Raw genomic sequence first — 21,483 nt, forward strand, 5'->3', positions numbered from 1 at the left:
GCTCTGAATGGCTGATTAGCCAATTAGCTCTGATTGGTTGATCGTGTTTCCGTACATACATCACAGAAGAGGTGTACAAGCGTACCCTGGTACACGGAGCACCTTGTTATGTTGTTGCTGTTGTTGATTTAGGGGCAACGACGATCGGAAGCTCGGATGCACCCCGGCGTACCCGTGAAGGGTTAATCGCCAAGCCCGGAAAGGTGAATCGCCAAGCCCAATCGCGAAACGAGTGACGCCAATCACTGTGAACTAATATGCCTCGCGGCAAAGAAACGCACAGACAGGCAGATGATTGGGGAGTCCCAGGAGTCCCTCAGGGTGATAAGCACCCGCCTCGCCCCCACACAGAGAACACTGGGGTCGCAAAACCAAAGACTCGGCTTCCAGCTAAACCGCAAAAGTCATCCAGTGCCCTCCGACAGCAGAAGCCAGCCGCCCACCCCGTCTGAGGGCACACCAGGGAAGAGACCACCACTAAGACCCACCATCTCCCGGGACCTCTCGCCCAAGCCGGCGCCGACCCAGCACCCTGGTACACACAGCTAACAGGGACACTGTTACGGTATCAACACTTTTTCTGGAGTGAGACGTGGGAACGCCATGTATGTATGGACTAACTCCAAGGCATTAGGCGAGACGAAGACATCGCCATCTATTGACGGAGATTTGGCGTCTGTTAAAGGCTCCTGTTTCAGACCTCAGTTAGAAGGTGAGGTCGACGATGACGACCTCTGGTGAGTGAAGTAACGATATCAACGCCATCTAGATTGTGCACAAAATTACACTTACAGTTTCCCGGTGAAAGGTTGCCATCCTGTGTTCTCCCTGTATACTTTCTGTCTGGCTAATGACTATATTATGTCCACAGAGGTGACGTGGAGGGGGTCCATTGAGCTTTGGAAATCAGTTCATCTCGGGGCAGTCCCGATCTCCTGACTTGTTGCTGTGTGAGGACAAGTGGCTGCCGTCGGTAGTAAGCAGTGTGTTAGCTGAACAAATCCTCAAGGGCCGTGACGAGGATTCGAACCTACGTCCGAGATCATCCCAGACGCTGCCTTAATCTCGGACGTAGGTTCGAATCTTCGTCACGGCCCCTTGTGGATTTGTTCATTTAGTACATCACGCTATTGTGATGTCTGTGTGTAAAGTGTGTTAGCCGTCGTACTTGTGCAGTGATATTGTGTGGACCGACGTACCCGAAATTGGGTCAAGAGGAGTTCAAAGACGACAGTTTTGGCCGTCTTCTGAGAAGTGGAGCCAGCGTGTTTGCTGGATACTTGTGCCAGGGTGTTAGTGGAGACCCCCTGGGAGTATTGTGACCCCTGTCATAGCGTGTTGCTGAAGCCCTCTGCCAGTGTGTGTGTGTCCAACCCGTTCTTGCACTTTCGTACAGTCAATATTGACTTATTAAATAAGTGCATGTGTGACATACTAATTTATTGTGAATATTTTAGTTTACCTTGAAAAGCTTCATAGAAAACACCGACCTTATCTAACCTTCTTAGTATGTTAAGATAAGCATCTTATTGCTTCGTAATTATAATTATTACTTAACCTATACCTATAATAGGTTAAGTAATAATTGTAATTAATAAGCAATAAGATGCTTATCTTAACATACTAAGAAGGTTAGGTAAAATCGGTGTTTTCTATGAAGCTTTTAAAGGTAAACTAAAATATTCACAATAAATTAGTATGTCACATATGCACTTATTTAATAAGTCAATATTGACTGTACGAAACAACGTCTGGAGAGCAGATGTGGGGTAAACACAGAAATCACAATAACGTGATGCATCAAATGAACAAATCCACAAGGGCCGTGACGAGGATTCGTCTAAGATGCTCCACGGACGCAGGTTCGAATCCTCGTCACAGCCCTTGTGGATTTGTTCAAATGTGGGGTATTGGGGCCAGCGTGACGATACGGTGTGTGGGACAGACCCATGTTGAGGAAGGTGAACTTGCCGGTGATTACCACTGAACGTGGACGACGTGTTCTTTTTTTTTGTGATATATACAAGAGTTGTTACATTCTTGTACAGCCACTAGTACGCGTAGCGTTTCGGGCAGGTCCCTGGAATACGATCCCCCGCCGCGAAGAATCGTTGTTACAACCAAGTACCCATTTTACTGTTGAGTTAAACAGAGGCTACAGTTAAGGAATTGTGCCCAGTAAATCCTCCCCGGCCAGGATACGAACCCATGACAAAGCGCTCGCGGAACGCCAGGCGAGTGTCTTACCGCTACACCACGGAGACTGGTATTCTTGAAAATGGTGGACTCGCAGGGATTTGAAGAACACTGCAGATATATTAAGTGTCCTGTGTACATATGTGTAGCTATACTTTGATAGGTCATAATATGTTGGTGAAGGTGTTATTTAGTCTTGTTTATCCCCCCCCCCCTCCCCCCATCATCCCCGTTATTCCTCGTACAGTCACTTGCTACCGCCAATTCTTGAGAACTTGCCAATGAGTTGTGGGATCATAGAAATGAGGCTCTAAGACACATTAAGCACAAAAAAAAAACGGTTACTGGCTGAAATTGGCCGTAACATTCACACAGTACACAGGTACACACAGTACACAGGTACACACAGTACACAGGTACACACAGTACACAGGTACACACAGCACACAGGTACACACAGCACACAGGTACACACAGTACACAGATACACACAGTACACAGGTGCACACAGTACACAGATACACACAGTACACAGGTACACACAGTACACAGGTACACACAGTACACAGGTACACACAGCACAGGTACACACAGCACAGGTACACACAGTACACAGATACACACAGTACACAGGTACACACAGTACACAGGTACACACAGTACACAGGTACACACAGCACACAGGTACACACAGTACACAGATACACACAGTACACAGATACACACAGTACACAGGTACACACAGTACACAGGTACACAGTACACAGGTACACACAGTACACAGGTACACACAGTACACAGATACACACAGTACACAGATACACACAGTACACAGGTACACACATCAACAAGACCTGACATGATCAGATGATGTGTGTTTATGTGGGGCCAGCCATCAGCTGCTTGTCAACACGAGGTGGTCCCCACCATTAACCCCCTTCCCCCCTCCCTTTTCCCCCCTCTGCTTCACCTTCACCCCATCTCACTCCCCCCCTCTCCTTCTCTCACCCTCCCCTCTCTCTCTCTCTCTCTCTCTCTCTCTCTCTCTCTCTCTCTCTCTCTCTCTCTCTCTCTCTCTCTCTCTCTCTCTCCCACTCTCTCACCCATGTGAGCACACCTTCCCTGGCCCATTTGACTCCCCCTCATCTTTATTACTTCTTGAAAGTCGTATCTATCCTCACACTAATGTTTTTAACGCACATGTATCCACATACAAATTTATCATCATACATATCTTTACAAACATGTGTACACACACACAGACACATATAGCCTCACCCACATGTGTACACATAAACACACACACACACACACACACACACACACACACACACACACACACACACACACACACTCATGCACAATAATTTTGTATTTATATTCACTCTTAAACACAAACTCAAGCTAATTATATAAAAAAAAAACACTATTTAAAACAAAATGACAATGGTGATCCCAGCATTAATATTGTTCACTCAATCTCTCTAGCCAAAGACGGCTAGAGGGCTCAAATACCCGTGTTAATAATTTGTGTCAAGAGTAATTATGATAAAGTGGTTTCGCACCAAATTAGCACATAATAACTGTTAAATAACAGAAAACGGGTATTGGTGGTTATTTGATTGTTGTGGCTAATTAAGGATGCTTGTGTGGGTAATTGGCTGTTTAATATCATTGGTCTTATTAGTAATTATATATATATATATAATATATATATATATATATATATATATATATATATATATATATATATATAATCCCTCTACGCCTTCCTCTCTCTGTCTCTCTCTCTTTCTCTTTACTCTGTCCTTCCCTCTCTTTCCTCTTTGCTCTTCTCTTTCTCTGTTTCTCCCTGTCTATCTTTGCCTTTTTCTGTTCCTTTTTGGCTCTGTCTATCTCTGTCCCTTTCTCTTCATAACCAAGACGAAGACAGAAGTAATGAACAGTTCGTGGGTGTAGTCACGCCACCGCGCCGCACATGCACCAAAGTGACACATAAATATAACATCTGCAGCATATATGAAACTGGCAAACATCAGGCTTCAAGAACCTCAAGAAAGCCAGCATTCAGGACACTTCACCACCTACGTTAGACTAGTCCTAGAGTATGCAGCTCAGACGACACTAGTTTTAGAAAAAGAGAATTATCTAAGATTTAAATAACTGGACCTAATATCCCCTAGAAAAGAGAATTGACTTAAGACTTAAAAATGGAAGAGAAGAGCCCAGTCCAAGAAGGCAGAGACTTGAGGTTCAGAATACGAAGGAATACTTTCCTAGTCTGAGATCAAGAACTTCAATGAACGAGACGAGGGAGGGGAACTATCAGGGGGAAACCGCCAAGCCATTACGACTGTATAGCACTTGGAAGGGGCCAGGATAAGGATTTGGGATGGGACGGGGGGAAAGGAATGGTGCCCAACCACTTGTGGACCAAGCCAATACCTGTTCCATACACAGGTCATGGCAGACAAAGTCAAGGATAACTGTATTTGATGCCAATCAGTAGGAAAATGCAGGGGGTCAAAGCTCAGCCATTCAGACATAAACAGATATGGAAATACAGAAGTACAAAATACACATGTGTATAACACACAGGTATGCAAGCACTCCCCCCCCCCCTCACACGCACGCACATCCCCCCTCCCACACACGCCATCCCCTCCCCCCTCCCACACACTCACGCACGCACACATACCCCCTCACACGCACGCACGCACAACCCACCTCACGCACACACTTCCCCCCCCCCCCCCCCCCGACACACACACAATGAGGCAGCAGACGGAAGAAGGTCACTGGAACAAGATCTACGGTCGCTGCTTCGACCAGATCAATATTTAAGACGCACTTGGGGAGAAGAACTGTCCTCTGCCCCCCACCCCCCCACCCCCCTTCCCGGTACTGTCCTCCCCCCCTTGGGTACTGTCCTCTGGGACTCCCATTACTACTACCATTATCCAGGGGGGGGGGGTAATGGTGGTGGTAATGGTGGTGATATTCCACACAGGAATATCTGGTATAGACACTAATGGTCATTAGTTTCACTGATCATTTAAGGTATTCTGAACGTTCAGAGACGGAAGGCGAACTATCTACGACAGAAGACGATTAACAAAACTATATTTTGATAAATAATTACTTATGAACATATAATCACCGTGTCCCCTTGTCTTTAAAATCAAACAAATGGTAGCAGAGAGTTATGGAAACGCCACGTACACTGCGCGGGAAATTTAGCTGTTTGCGCGGGAAATGTTTTGTTTACCCGGGAATTTTGTTGTTTGCGCGGGAAATGTTTTGTTTACCCGGGAATTTTATTCTTTGCGCGGGAAATGTTTTGTTTACCCGGGAATTTTATTCTTTGCGCGGGAAATGTTTTGTTTACGACCTGACGCGGCCAATGGGCAGAGCCTGGGGCCAGATTCACGAAAGAACTTACGCAAGCACTTACGAACGTGTACATCTTTCCTCAATCTTTGACGGCTTTGGTTACATTTATTAAACAGTTTACAAGCATGAAAACTTCCCATTCAACTGTTGTTATTGTTATAAAGAGCCTCCTTGTGCTTCGGAGCTCATTAGCTGTTTAATAATTGGGAACAAAGCCGCCAAAGATTGAGAAAAGATGTACAGGTTCGTAAGTGCTTTCGTGAATCTGGCCCCTGACCCTCAAGGAACACAGCGTCTCCCACAGCATTTACGACCAGTTGGCGCACTTCACCCAGCAACAGGGAGAAGTCCTTCCTCACAGCCTCATGATTAACTTACCGGGATTGTTAGAATATATGAAACAGCATTAACATTCCTCGCAGGCCAAAGTATATAGACTCGAACTCAAGTAAATTACTCTATATGTCGTTATAGGGGATCTTAAATCACCTGACATTCGCTATAATGAGAACTTCGATTGTTAATGCTGAGTGAATTGTGATCTTATTGATGGGTCTCAAGGAGCCATCTTGGACGTTGGTTTGTTGAACAATAAGTATTACTGTACATGCGATATTGTACATCTGTCACCTCTAGTGAACAGAAATTATTAACTACGGTGACGGCTTCGCTTTTTACAGGTCCGTGTTCGATCCTCGATGGTTTAAGTGGCTGGGCACCGTTCCTTCACTCCCTTGCTACAATCCCAGCTCCTATCCTGTCGTGGTATATACCTTCAGATTGCTAAATAGTCACGTGCTTTCTCCCGATGATCTATAATCCAACTGTGAAGAGCAATTAGTAATTGTTTACTATTTGTGAGCCTAATATATGCTGAAGTTTAAATTATTTTTGTAGGCGAAGGCATGGATGCCAGCCTGGGCTCTGTATTCACTGTATCATTAAGCGATATTTCCTTTTTTTTGTTATTAACACATTTAGGTACATGTGCATTTGTGCAGCTGCCCTAGACTATATGAAGGGGAGTACAGTGTGTTAAATAACTAGCTACGTGATGTTAAAAGTCCCCATCACACAGGATGGTTAGTCATACAGAGGCATGTGATGGGCAGTCTGCACTGGCAGACTCTGGGTGCATTATGAGGATATCATCAACACAAGATTGAATAAGGCAGCAGTGGTAATACAAGTCCCCATCTCGCAGGATGATTAGTCATACAGGGCCATATGTTCAGTAGTCTGCACTGGCAAATTTTGGGTACACTGAGAGATAAAGTCTTGGGTAGATAAGCTCCACGTTTCATTACATTGGTCCCGCACCTTCGTAAGAATGTGTGCATACACACACACACACACACACACACACACACACACACACACACACACACACACACACACACACACACACACACATCCCTACATATTCATACACCGTGATTGACAAAGCGGTATTTTCTGAACAAAAAAATAATATATATTAAATATATTAAATTATATATAAATATTATATATTAAAGTTGAGTGAAGTTTTACCGGGGTGAATACTGGTGTGGTGAATGTGTTTGGTGTAATTATGCCAGCCACACATCAAAACAAGGCCCGCGAGGGTTTATGATCTATTGGTTTAATAATCCGCAATAATAATCCGATTGTTTGTCGTTTTGTCTTTTTTTTGTATGCCTCGGGACACAAGGAAGAATAACCACGACTTGAGACTGGTCCAGGACGACTTGAGAATGGTCCAGGACGACTTGAGAATGGTCCAGGACGACTTGAGAATGGTCCAGGACGACTTGAGAATGGTCCAGGACGACTTGAGAATGGTCCAGGACGACTTGAGAATGGTCCAGGACGACTTGAGAATGGTCCAGGACGACTTGAGAATGGTCCAGGACGACTTGAGAATGGTCCAGGACGACTTGAGAATGGTCCAGGACGACTTGAGAATGGTCCAGGACGACTTGAGAATGGTCCAGGACGGACCGAAACGTCGTCGTCGTCCCTTCACCTTCTAGTGTGTGGTCTGGCCAACACGACTATTCACACCATTTCTTCAATCCTCAACGGTCCAACTACTTGGACTAAACGGTAGAGCGACGGTCTACCTTCATGCAGGTCGGCGTTTAATCCCCAACCGTCCTAAGTGGTTAGGCACCATTCCTTCCCACCGTCCCATCCCAAATCCTTATCCTGACCCCCTTCCCTTCCATGGACTATATAGTCGTCATGGTTTAGCGCTTTTCCCCTGATTATTCCCTTCCATTCTCAGCGTCAAATGGTAAGTACAGAAGGGTACGGTAATTATGAGGAGAAAGCGCTAGGCCAGTACGATTATATAGCACTTGGAAGGGATATGAGGACAAGGAGCTGGGATATGAGGATAAAGAGCTGGGATATAAGGATAAAAAGCTGGGATATGAGGATAAAGAGCTGGGATATAAGGATAAAAAGCTGGGATATGAGGACAAGGAGCTGGGTAACGAGGATAAGGAGCTGGGTAACGAGGACAAGGTGCTGGGATATGAGGACGAAGGGAAGCAATGGTACTCGACCACATGGACCATCGGGGCTCGAACGCCGACTTCCGACCTGCAAGAAGCGAGGCCGTCGCAGTTCCGACCAGTGCAATTGGTAAGTACACAAAAATAATATTTGGAATAATGAATCACAATTTGACATTATATATATATATATATATATATATATATATATATATATATATATATATATATATATATATATATATATATATATATATATATATAATATTCCCCCCTTACAGGGTACCCAGCAGTACAGTAATTGAGGACCTGGAGGTAGAATGACTGGAAGATCGTGTTCTAGGGGAAATCAGGTACAGGGGGGGGGGGGTAAAGCTTTACAATGAGTTGTGGGAGGGAGCGTCTCAGTATACAATGAAGAGTTATACCTTTTTTGTATCTGTACTCTGTACTCTGCAGTACTCTCCCTCCTTCATGGGAGAGTGAGGGAACAAGGTTTCCCTCCCCCGCCTCTCACGAAGTGTACACAACACCATGTGAGAGTGAGGGGGGGAGGGGGGAGGGAAGGGGGTGAACCACACAGTGTAAGGGGGGGGTAGCGTCAGGGCTACCACTCCAGTACCTATGTTGGCACGCCTGCTTTCATTGATTCTCCCAGCCTCCCTAGACTTCCCTGTGTGCTCTCTCTCTCTCTCTCTCTCTCTCTCTCTCTCTCTCTCTCTCTCTCTCTCTCTCTCTCTCTCTCTCTCTCTCTCTCTCACTGCGCCTCTAGCCTACTCATGTTCATTTCCATAAACCACGTGTGCATAATACAGTACAATTAATCACCATCACCGTCACGTCAGTCACAATCATCACCACTCCCCTCCATCACCACCCCCACTACCACCACTACCACAGTCACCACCCCCACCACCACTACCATCCCCACTACCACCAATACCACAGTTACCCCCACCACCACTACCACCACTACCACAGTCACCCCGATCACCACTACCACCCCCCACTACCACCACTACCACAGTCACCACCCCCACCACCACTACCACCACCAACCAGGTTACTAAAATAAAGACAGGAAAAAGAAGGCTGGGTAGACCGTATTTTCCTAGACTGTAAGAAAGCCTTTGACACAGTTCCTCCTGAAGGAACAGGAGAGCGTGTACAAGATAGTGAGGCTGGGATAACTGGGTAAGAGAGTACCTGAAGGACAGAAGACAAAAGGTCACAGTCAGAGAGGAGGTTTCAAGGTGAATGAATGACTATACCGAGCGGGGGGTCATCTTCTTCTTGAATTTATCTTGAGATGATTTCGGGGCTTTTTAGTGTCCCCGCGGCCCGGTCCTCGACCAGGCCTCCACCCCCAGCAAGCAGCCCGTGACAGCTGACTAACACCCAGGTACCTATTTTACTGCTAGGTAACAGGGGCATAGGGTGAAAGAAACTCTGCCCAGTGTTTCTCGCCGGCCCCTGAGATCGAACCCAGGACCACAGGATCACAAGTCCAGCGTGCTGTCCGCTCGGCCGCTTGGCTCCCTAGGGTCCCACAAGGCTCTGTGCTGGGACCGCTGCTGTTCCTAATTGATGTCAGCGACCTACTCGAGGAAGTGAGCTCAGATATGTCAATGTTTCCAGATGACGCAAAGCTGATGAGCAATGTATAATTAAAGGACTGCAAAAAGTTACACAAGGGCCAAGATAAACTCCAAGAATGGTCAAACAAATGGTTACAAGAATTAAACCTCAAGAAGTGCAAGGTAATTCATAGGAACAGGAGAAACCAGAATGTTTCTACACCATATGGGAAAGACAACTACGGGAATCGGAAAGAGAAATAATAATAATAATTTAGGAGTAGATATAGTTCCAACACTAACACCAGAGACACACATAAACGGGATAACATCAGCAGCACATGGGACGTTGGCAGACATAAGAACATCGTTTATAAACCTAAATCAGGACTCCTTCAAGGCAACACCGGAATGGAAGCCACACATTGTGAAGCATAAAAATCAAAATTGAAAACGTACAAAGGTTTGCAACAAGACTGGTACCAGAATTAAGAGGTTTAAGCTACGTAGATTACCATCACCACCATCACCATCACCCCCCAACCACCACTACCCCTCACAACCATCACCATCACCAACAACAATAAAAACACTAACTGCCTCACTAGGCCCCTACTCGTCAGTCTTGAACCCCGGGTTCGTATCCAACAGTTGGCTACTCTTACAATTTCAATATGTAGTTTCCTGGAATTGTAAACATTAGTTTGATGGAAGAGATTGAATGGGACAAGTTGGATGGGACAGGATATTGTTGTTCCCGTGACACAGTGGAGATTATATATATATATATATATATATATATATATATATATATATATATATATATATATATATATATATATATATATATATATATATATATATATATATAATATGCATTAGGTTATGGTTAGCGCTGTTTGCTGAAGCCTTTGGGATTGGGGTTGAATTTCGAGGAGATAACACGACCCCATTAGTATGACACATATTTGTTCGTGACTGTTTTGCCCGAGGAATACTGCTCTGTGGTGGTCGGTATACTGCACACTGGAGGCTGGAACACCGCTCCCCGGTGCTGGAACACCGCGCCGGAGGCTGGAACACCGCTCCCTGGTGCTGGAACACGGTGCTGGAGGCTGGAACACCGCTCCCTGATGCTGGAACACGGTGCCGGAGGCTGGAACACCGCTCCATTATGCTGGAACACCGCGCCGGAGGCTGGAACACCGCTTCCTGGTGCTGGAACACCGCGCCGGAGGCTGGAACACCGCTTCCTGGTGCTGGAACACCGTTCCGGAGGCTGGAACACTGGGTCCTGGAATAAATTAGCTCGAGATGTGGCCACCATCGAGGGTGGCGGGAGGGGGGGGGGACGCAGCCCCTGACCCCCATGATGGTGGAGGGTAAACACCGAGGTTTAAGGCAACACATTCTCACTAATGACTCCTCCCGCAGTGCACACACTCCACTGTTATTTTCTGCCTCAACGGGGTACCCGTTTCACGCCAAACTGTAACAGAGCAACGGGTACAGCTTTACTAAGCTTAACAGAACAGCAGTGACGGTCTTAAGAGCAAGGGGTACAGCTTCACTAAGCTTAACAGGGTGACGGTTTTAACAGAGCAACGGGTAATTTTTTCCACCTATATGGAGAAGTTACATACTGGTGGTAGAAAAGCAGGTGGAGGTTTCATACGGGAGTCATTCCACCTACACCCCTGTATGTAGCCTCCACCTGCACTAATGTGCACTACCACCAACACCACCTCCCTCTACACCTATTCCACTTGTAATAGTGACAAGTGTTACCACCTACACCCCCTGAACACAACCTCTGCCAACCTACTAAAAAAGAGTAACTCCGCATCTCCATAACCTTACGCAAGAATTACCTTCACTAGGCTTTGCCAGCTATAACTTCTCTAGCCTAACTTAATTTAAGTATCAGTCTAACTTAACAATACTCCAGCCAACTTAATGTAATTGAATCTAACTTGGATCAAACGTCAGGTCTGAGTTGTGGCTATACTGGGATCTGTATTGTGTGTATCTTGTCTGTATATTTAGTATTCTCGGTGATGTGTCGTTTGTTTATTGATGAATCCCGTCTTGACGACTTCATCTGACCAAGATCTTTGAGACCCTGAAGACGAACAAAAACATTTAGCGACGGATGAGCGTATTTGTCAATTGTCAACAATAACAAATGTCAATCGTACTTTTGACTTTGAATTTTCCATGCGATGGGAGAGCCATGTTTTTTTTTTTTTTTAGCAGGAAGGACAACGGATGTACTGAGAAATAAAAATGAATCGAGGATCTGCAAATTTTTGTGAAGTTTCCTCTCAGAATACAATTTTTAACTTTCCTGCTTTCTTTCGTCCTTTGGAATTGATTTTCGTTCGTTTCCTGTGCATAAAGCTGCAACAGAACCCAAACTTTCAGTTTAAATCATGATTTTCGGGAGTGGGTTGGGCGGCCGCTCCCGCCAGCTGATTGATGTAAACAAAGATGGGATGATAGGCTTCATACCTTAGAGTATATAAGAACTAGAGAGGGACAGTCAGCATTTAGGTGCGGCCAACCCTGATGTCAACACGACAGCCTTACTCATAAGACCCTCATGGCGGCTCTCCCAACCACTTGGACTGTAGGTAGAGCGACGGTCTCGCTTCTTGCGGGTCAGCGTTCAATCCCCGACCGTCCAAGTGGTTGGGCACCATTCCTTCCCTCCGTCCTATGCCAACTTCTCATCCTCATATCACTCCAGAGTGTTATATAATTGTAATGGCTTGCGCTTTCTTTCATTCTTATTATTTATTAATATGGCGGCCCTTTAAATACAAATATTGTTAAAGTCGGATTAAATAAATAACTGGAATTCAGTGTAGTGAAAGATTTAGCCTAGATGTAACTTGTGTTTGGCAAAGTAAAAATTTGCACTCATTAAATATACTAATCAACACTGGTATTACAAAGGTCAATTATGTTTGGCCAATAGCAAGCAAGTTACTAATATACTTCTAATTAAGAATAAAAAAGCAACCCATTCAAAAAAAATATTTGATTAGTTAAATTTAATTAACGAATTTGTATTCGTTAGAAGCCTGATAATTATCCCTGTAACATTACAGCAGATAGTTCCTTGTATTCTACACAGCATTATTTTGGCTGTGAGAAGCGTATTTCATGACCTTTATGAATGGTTTAAAAATGGGCGAACATTCATATGAAGGTCGTTTATCTCCAGCAGTGAAGAACTGTATGCATACGTTCACAAGACCCGCCAGTGGTATGTTGTATACACACACACACGTGACTCATCGATGATATGGTGTACACACACACACACACACACACACACACGTGACTCACCGATGATATGGTGTACACACACACACACACACACACACACACACACACACACACACACGTGACTTATCAATGTGGTGTATACACATACACGTGACTCATCGATGATATGGTGTACACATACACACACACACACACACACACACACGTGACTTATCAATGTGGTGTATACACATACACGTGACTCATCAATGATATGGTGTACACACACACACACACACACACGTGACTCATCAATGATATGGTGTACACACACACACACACACACACGTGACTCACCACAGATATGGTGTACACACACACGTGACTCATCAATGACAGCTGAAGAATATGCAACAAATCAATGTAATGAAATAAAACGTAATATCTACACATGTTATTTTGGTTGTACAAAAACGATAACAAATTATTAATTGGATAAAAACACAATCGAGGCCTTCTGTGATACACACCTGAAATCATACTTTTCTTACAGCTTAATGTTCAACATTTTACACTCTTCTTATGTATTATGTTACGGTTTAAAGATTAGTAGAGGTAAGTGATCAATAGATCACGGTGATCAACAGTGATTTGGCCATCTACCCAAATGTTCTCATGGTCTATAATGGTCTGACTGGTCTAATAACGTGTGAACGAGCGTGTAGGTAATCTCTTAGTTCATGGTGCAGAGTTGAGCTTCAGCTCTCGGGCCAAGATGCGAGACGCAGTGGCCAGCACGTACTGTATTAATGAACAAATAAACACTCCTTGATGTTGTGTAACGGTCATCAGCCTTGTGGACGGACTGGTGATTGGTTGGTGCACCTGTTGTCATCCTCCTGCACGCTGGTCTCTGATTGGTGGAGATATATACCACCACACACTCAACATCACCATCACAGGCTCATCACCATCACAGCCTCATCACCATCACAGCCTCACCACCAACACCACAGATCAGGGTCAGTAAGAGAGGCTTGGGATAAGTATTGATTGGTGGCTCCCAGTTGAGACAATGTTGTGCTCCTCTTAAGCTGGGTGACAGCTGGCCCTCATAACACCTTCTCATTATACATACATACATACATACATACATACATACATACATACATACATACATACATACACCCCCACCGACCCTTTGATTTAATAATATGCTAAATTTTGCTGTGTTCAGAGGCGCACCGTTGTTTTCTCACTGTGTTTCAACTCATGTTAAACAGTTTGGTAGTCTGGCCTGGCTGACTGGTCGTCTACTCTTCTCCTGCTTCATCTTACCATGTTGCATTGGCAGATATATTATTATCGCCCATCATCATCATCATCATTATCATCATCATCATCATCCAGGTCTCTTCTCCCCCTCTTGGGCAACATGTTTCCCAGTCAATTTGGCCGTGATTGAAGTCCCCCATTACTCGTAGTGTTGCGTTCAGTCTGTGAGAGATTAGTGCTAATTTCTTGGAGGATATTTATGCAAAGTATTTTCATGTTCTGTTGCTCTTTGATAGTACCCCCGTGGTGTAGTGGTTAAGACGCTTGCCTGGCTTTCGCGAGCGCTTTCTTCTGGGTTCGAATCCTGGCCGGGGAAGATTTATTGGGCGCACCCCCACCCCTGGTCACACCCCTATGCTACGTGCTCACCTAGTTGTGCTTGCGGGGGTTGAGCTGTGGCTCTTTGGTCCCGCCTCTCAACTGTCAATCAACTGGTGTACAGATTCCTGAGCCTATTGGGCTCTATCATATCTACATTTGAAACTGTGTATGGAGTCAGCCTCCACCACATCACTGCCTAATGCATTCCATTTATTAAATACATATATTAACTGATGACATATTAACTGTATCATCAGCAAATACCGAGAGGAACGAATCTATTCCTTCCGCGAGATCATTTACATATATCAGAAACAGTATAGGTCCAAGGACTGAACCCTGCGGGACTCCACTGGTGACGTCTCGCCACTCTGAGACTTCACCCCTCAGTGTGACTCGCTATTTTCTGTTGTTTAGATCCCTTATCCACTGGAGTACCTTCCCTTTTACTCCTGCCTGTATCTCCAGCTTATGCACTAGTCTCCTGTAGGGTGCTGTGTCAAAGGCTTTCTGGCAATCCAAGAATAGGCAGTCTGCCCACCCCATCTTTTTCTTGGCTAATTTGTGTCGCCTAGTCACACCGCCTAGTGTGTGTGTGTGTGCGCGCGTGCGTTTTCGTGTGCGTGCGTTTTCGTGTGCGTGCGTGCGTTTGCGTGTGCGTGGGTGCGCATGTACGTGTTCGACACGCTCGTCTCCTGGGAGAGACAACTTAACACTTGGTAATTATAGGAGGAAATAATTAAGAAGCTCTTCATTACTACTTTTTAAACCACACCCGTCACCTTCCGTCTCACGAGGCTGGCAACACTGTCGCACCTCCCAGTGCTGCCATTTTCTCACTCCACTTTCAATCTCGTTGTTACTGGCAACACTGTGGCGCCTTCAGTGTTGCCAGACGCTTCTCCACCTTCCTTAAAAAAGGAGCTGGTAAAACTGCTTTCCCCTCTTGCAGATTTGCCAGAAAAGCCGAGGCAAGGAGAGTCGCCCGTCTTGGGAACACTGAACTCTCACGTGGCGGAAAGGTTGACAGAAATCAGAGAGAGAGAGAGAGAGAGAGAGAGAGAGAGAGAGAGAGAGAGAGAGAGAGAGAGAGAGAGAGAGAGAGAGAGAGAGAGAGAGAGAGAGAGAGAGAGAGAGAGAGAGAGAATGCTTTTAACAGTTCTTGTGAGATTTTGACAGTTTACGACGGCTTTTGACAGATAATGAACGTATAGACAGTAAAGCCAATGACACTCGCATTGAGACTGATAGTGACGATGAGATATTTATACGCTAAATTATTGCTGTTGTAAATGTCAGTCACTGTCATTTCTACGGCTCCTCAGTGTTCAGTGTTCACTGTTTTGTTCTTAACTGTTCACTGTATATTGTTCGCTTTTAAGTGTATATATACTGTTTTGTTCATTATTCACTGTTAATTGCATACTGTTCATTGTTTCTTATTCATTGTTCACTGCTTATCGTTTATTGTTCACTATCTATTATTTATCTGTTCACTGTCTATTATTCACCTATTTCTTATACATTTCACTGCACAGTCTATGTAGACATTCATCATTCGGAGTGCATTTGTTTATTTCACTGTCATTGTTGTTCATTACTATCGTCACTGTCGTCACTATTGTTCATGTTGTCATTGTCATCACTGCCATTACTGTTGTCAATACTGTCACTGTAGTAACTGTTGTCAGTCACCAAAGTTGTCACTCTGTACTGTCAACACTTTCGTCACTGCCTGCACTGACATCACTGGTGTCGCTATCTTCACTGTCATTACTTTTGACATCGTAGTCACTATCTGCACTGACGTCACTGTCATCACTTTCGTCACTTTTAGTGTAGTGACTGCCTGCACTGTCACCACTATCGTCACTGTACTGTCGTCACTGCCTCGTCACCATCTGCGGTTACGGTGCCGTCCTGTTTCACGCCTCTTCCCGACATCAAGTTACTTTCCCATATATACTGTACATGCTAGTAAACTGGAAGTCTGTAAGTTGCACAGTTTTCAAGAAAATTCAATTTTCAAGAATCCTAAGGAGAGAGGTAGCCTAATATGACGTAGGCAAATGCTGCCGTGTTGAAGACACTTCTGGCATAGAGGGAGAGAAAGAGAAAGAGAAAGAGAATGAGAGAGAGAGAGAGAGAGAGAGAGAGAGAGAGAGAGAGAGAGAGAGAGAGAGAGAGAGAGAGAGAGAGAGAGAGAGAGAGAGAGAGAGAGAGAGAGAGAGAGGGCAAGGCTCAAGATGCCAGGATGCAGGAGGAGCTCATTTGTGGCTGCAAGTTGGATGAACTGACCAATCAACAGGTGACCACAGGTTACCTGACCAAGGAGAAAGAGCAATGAGCGACCCATTGGCTTGAGACACCTCGCTGTTACCTCAGACGCCTTATGAGGACGCATATACCAGGCTGAGATCCTGAACGGTGCAGAAATTCGCCAGGATCGCCGAATCGAGCCGAAAAATTGAGTGCATAAGACATCATGACGACGCATGGAGTAGCCTAGTGAGCATCTGGGAGGTGAAATACGTCAGTCGCGTAGAATTGTAGAGTTTTGTTGCAACTGGGCAATGACGAGTGGTCTGAGACCCGTTGTATGTCAGACATCCGGCTGTATACACAGGACCATTCAGTGCAGGGAATAGTGTGATTGCTCAATAGCCTACACTGGGAGTCTCTATGCCGTTCCAGGACCGTCCCGGTCAGTGGAAGAACGGTTTGAACGGTGAGAGGGGTGCAGTGAAAGTGAGTTGCACTCTTATTCAGCAGTGACAACTGCAGTGATATTTGTGTACAAAATGGTAGTCGTCAGGGAAGAGACACTAGTGACCAGTAATGTGGTGACCCTCGAGAAGAATACCTGAACCGTTTAGGGCTGCGAATGTGGTGCAGATTTTTAAGAACAGATAAATCACTTGCATCAAACCATCACCCAGTTAGCTTAACGTCCATTTGTAAGAAATCTTTTTCATTTTTAATAACAATATCTTCAAGATTGAGCAGCAACATTAGCAAATTAAAAGGCAATTCGAAAATGGGATGGGAAATAAACTCAACTGAAAATTTGTAAACGACAAATTGGAGAGGCTTCCAAAATTAACGACAAAATAAGCAGATACAGTACAATTCTGACACATGTAGGGTTCTGAGCTTAGGTAATGATAATTAAGTTACAGATATCTGTTAGACAATGGCCACTTTGAGAGAGATATGTCTGGGAGTTATGATAAGCTTAGTATTTGGATCTTAAGCTAAACAATCAAGGTATAAATGTTCAAAATATGCAAACAGGACGCTGGGATGCAGTGTCAGTGACCTTCGGCTTTATTTTGCCTTTGTTAGGCCCCATTTATCTTTTGCAGATCAATTTTCTGTACTGTTCTTTAAATAGACATAAATTAACTTAACAAAGTTAACTCCGGAACGTAGAAACGTCCCTTATGAAATAAGATTTTTTCGTATTTACTATTAAAATGTTTTTTAATATAAGACATTTTTATTCGCATTCTCTATAAAGTAGAAGAATAAGGAGGGACATGATTGAATAATACAAATGTATGAAAGGATAAACTTTGGGGATATTAATACGAGGGTTACATATATATCAACAGAAAATAGGTCCAGAGTAAATAATGGTTTGAAATACGGTTCTTTGTGGAATAAATTATGACTTGACATTGGACTGCCTGGTTGTTTCATGCGAAGGGTATACAAATATATGAGCAAATATGGATGAATATAAATAGGAGCTGCCTCATGTGGAGTAATAGACCTTGTGCGGCTTCCATTCGCTTTTGTTATATAGACTGATATATAGTGTAATATACAAATGTATATACAGTTGTGTTATGAAAGCTGATATAGTCGTGGTGGTGTGGCAGTAGTGTGGTGGTGGTGTGGCAGTAGTGTGGTGGTGGTGTGGCAGTAGTGGTGGTGGTGTGGCAGTAGTGGTGGTGGTGGTGGTGTGGCAGTAGTGGAGGTGGTGGTGTGGCAGTTGTGTGGTGGTGGTGTGGCAGTAGTGGAGGTGTGGTAGTGTGGCAGTGGTGGTGGTGGAGGTGTGGTAGTGTGGCAGTGGTGGAGGTGTGGTAGTGTGGCAGTGGTGGTGGTGGAGGTGTGGTAGTGTGGCAGTGGTGGTGGTGGAGGTGTGGCAGTAGAGGTGTGGCAGTGGTGGTGGTGTGGCAGTGGTGGTGGTGTGGCAGTAGTGGTGTGGCCGTGGTGGTGGTGGTGTGGCAGTGGTGGTGGTGGTGTGGCAGTGGTGGTGGTGTGGCAGTGGTGGTGGTGTGGCAGTGGTGGTGGTGGTGGTGGTGGTGGTGGTGTGGCAGTGGTGGTGGTGGAGGTGTGGCAGTGGTGGTGGTGGAGGTGTGGCAGTAGTGGAGGTGTGGCAGTAGTGGAGGTGTGGCAGTAGTGGTGGTGTGGCATTGGTGGTGGTGTGGCAGTGGTGGTGGTGGTGTGGCAGTAGTGGTGTGGCCGTGGTGGTGGTGGTGTGGCAGTGGTGGTGGTGTGACAGTGGTGGTGGTGTGGCAGTGGTGGTGGTGTGGCAGTGGTGGTGGTGTGGCAGTGGTGGTGGTGGTGGTTTTGGTGGTGGTGGTGGTGTAGCAGCACCAGTGGTGGTGGTGGTGTAGCAGTGGTGGTGGTGGTGTGGCAGTGGTGGTGGTGTGGCAGTAGTGGTGTGGCCGTGGTGGTGGTGGTGTGGCAGTGGTGGTGGTGTGACAGTGGTGGTGGTGTGGCAGTGGTGGTGGTGTGGCAGTGGTGGTGGTGTGGCAGTGGTGGTGGTGGTGGTTTTGGTGGTGGTGGTGGTGTAGCAGTGGTGGTGGTGGTGTGGCAGTGGTGGTGGTGGTGTGGCAGTGGTGGTGGTGTGGCAGTGGTGGTGGTGTGGCAGTGGTGGTGGTGGTGTGGCAGTGGTGGTGGTGTGGCAGTGGTGGTGGTGTGGCAGTGGTGGTGGTGTGGCAGTGGTGGTGGTGTGGCAGTGGTGGTGTGGTGGTGGTGTGGCAGTGGTGGTGGTGGTGTGGCAGTGGTGGTGGTGTGGCAGTGGTGGTGGTGTAGCAGTGGTGGTGGTGGTGTGGCAGTGGTGGTGGTGTGGCAGTGGTGGTGGTGTGGCAGTGGTGGTGGTGTGGCAGTGGTGGTGGTGTGGCAGTGGTGGTGTGGTGGTGGTGTGGCAGTGGTGGTGGTGTGGCAGTGGTGGTGGTGTGGCAGTGGTGGTGGTGTGGCAGTGGTGGTGGTGTGGCAGTGGTGGTGGTGTGGCAGTGGTGGTGTGGTGGTGGTGTGGCAGTGGTGGTGGTGTGGCAGTAGTGATGGTGTGGCAGTAGTGGTGGTGGTGTGGCAGTAGTGGTGGTGGTGGTGTGGCAGTAGTGGTGGTGGTGGTGGTGTGGCAGTAGTGGTGGTGGTGGTGTGGCAGTAGTGGTGGTGGTGGTGGTGTGGCAGTAGTGGTGGTGGTGGTGGTGTGGCAGTAGTGGTGGTGGTGGTGGTGTGGCAGTAGTGGTGGTGTGGCAGTAGTGGTGGTGGTGTGGCAGTAGTGGTGGTGGTGGTGTGGCAGTGTTGGTGGTTGTGTGGCAGTGGTGGTGGTGGTAGTGTGGCAGTGTTGGTGGTGGTGTGGCAGTGTTGGTGGTGTGGCAGTAGTGGTGGTGGTGTGGCAGTAGTGGTCGTGGTGGTGTGGCAGTGGTGGTGGTGTGGCAGTGGTGGTGGTGGTGGTGTGGCAGTGGTGGTGGTGTGGCAGTAGTAGTGGTGTGGCAGTGGTGGTGGTGGTGGTGGTGTGGCAGTAGTAGTGGTGGTGGTGTGGCATTAGTGGTGGTGGTGGTGTGGCAGTAGAGTGGTGGTGGTGTGGCAGTAGTGGAGGTGGTGTGGCAGTAGTGGTGGTGGTGGTGTGGCAGTAGTGTGGTGGTGGTGTGGCAGTAGTGTGGTGGTGGTGTGGCAGTAGTGGTGGTGTGGCATTAGTGGTGGTGGTGGTGTGGCAGTAGAGTGGTGGTGGTGTGGCAGTAGTGTGGTGGTGGTGTGGCATTAGTGGTGGTGGTGGTGGTGTAGCAGTGGTGGTGGTGGTAGTAATGGTGGTGTAGCAGCAGTAGTGGTGGTAGTGGTGTGGCAGTAGTGGTGGTGTGGCAGTAGTGTGGTGGTGGTGTGGCAGTAGTGTGGTGGTGGTGTGGCAGTAGTGGTGGTGGTGGTGGTGGTAGTAGTGGTGGTGTGGCAGCAGTAGTGGTGGTAGTGGTGAAGACTGGCCAGAGGCGGGAGCGAGGATGGACACGATGGTCCCCGCCATGTTTGGACGTACCGTGCGCGTGTTGGCTCCAGGATAGGTGTGTGGTGGCGGTGGTGGGGGTCCCCTCATGCTACCAAGAGGGGGTTCCTCTCCACCCTCTGCTGCTGCTGCTGCTGCCGCTACTCCTCCTGGGTGTGGGGGCACTCATAGCAGCACAATGGGGCCGGCTGCTGCTGCTGGCCAAGCAGCACGGGCGGCACAAGATCCCGTGACTGACACACTGCAAGATGACGCGCGAGATGCCAGCCTCCCAACACCACCATCACTGACACACTGACGCCTCGCGCACGCGCTGCCACGTGCAGGCCATGCGACCCATACCCGCGCATCTACACCCTACACCTGGCCCTCGCCTCCTACACCCAACATCTGGTCATTGCCTCCTTCACCAGCTCACCAAAACGCAACTTCCCAGAACAAACCTAACACATCCTAGTGACGCTCAATTGATTTGTGGAGGTTACTGCAAGCTGCCACAACTCCGAGCAGCCTGAAGTATGCAGTGCTCTGTCGGTCTCTTAACTCTTCCAGAATTGAAACAGGTCACCTGTAGACAAAACTCGAGAAAAACACCAACCACAAAAAACAGCACGACTTGCAATAAGAATGGAACGCTCTCTTGATCAGTGGCCCA

The 21,483-nt window shown here is 46.7% G+C and overlaps 1 protein-coding gene across 1 annotated transcript in view; it reads right to left on the reverse strand.

Moving 5' to 3' along the window:
- The window catches only part of Myo95E (Myosin 95E), an 81,973-nt gene extending 60,735 nt beyond the window's left edge, over nt 1-21,238 (reverse strand). Inside the window, exon 1 of the mRNA XM_069323672.1 lies at nt 20,862-21,238. The gene's annotated coding sequence lies outside the window, so the exon portion shown is untranslated. The remainder of the gene's footprint in view (nt 1-20,861) is intronic.
- Nucleotides 21,239-21,483: the final 245 nt, after the last annotated feature.

This window comes from Procambarus clarkii, chromosome 13 (assembly GCF_040958095.1).
Source record: "Procambarus clarkii isolate CNS0578487 chromosome 13, FALCON_Pclarkii_2.0, whole genome shotgun sequence".
NCBI classification, from domain to species: Eukaryota; Metazoa; Arthropoda; class Malacostraca; order Decapoda; family Cambaridae; genus Procambarus; species Procambarus clarkii.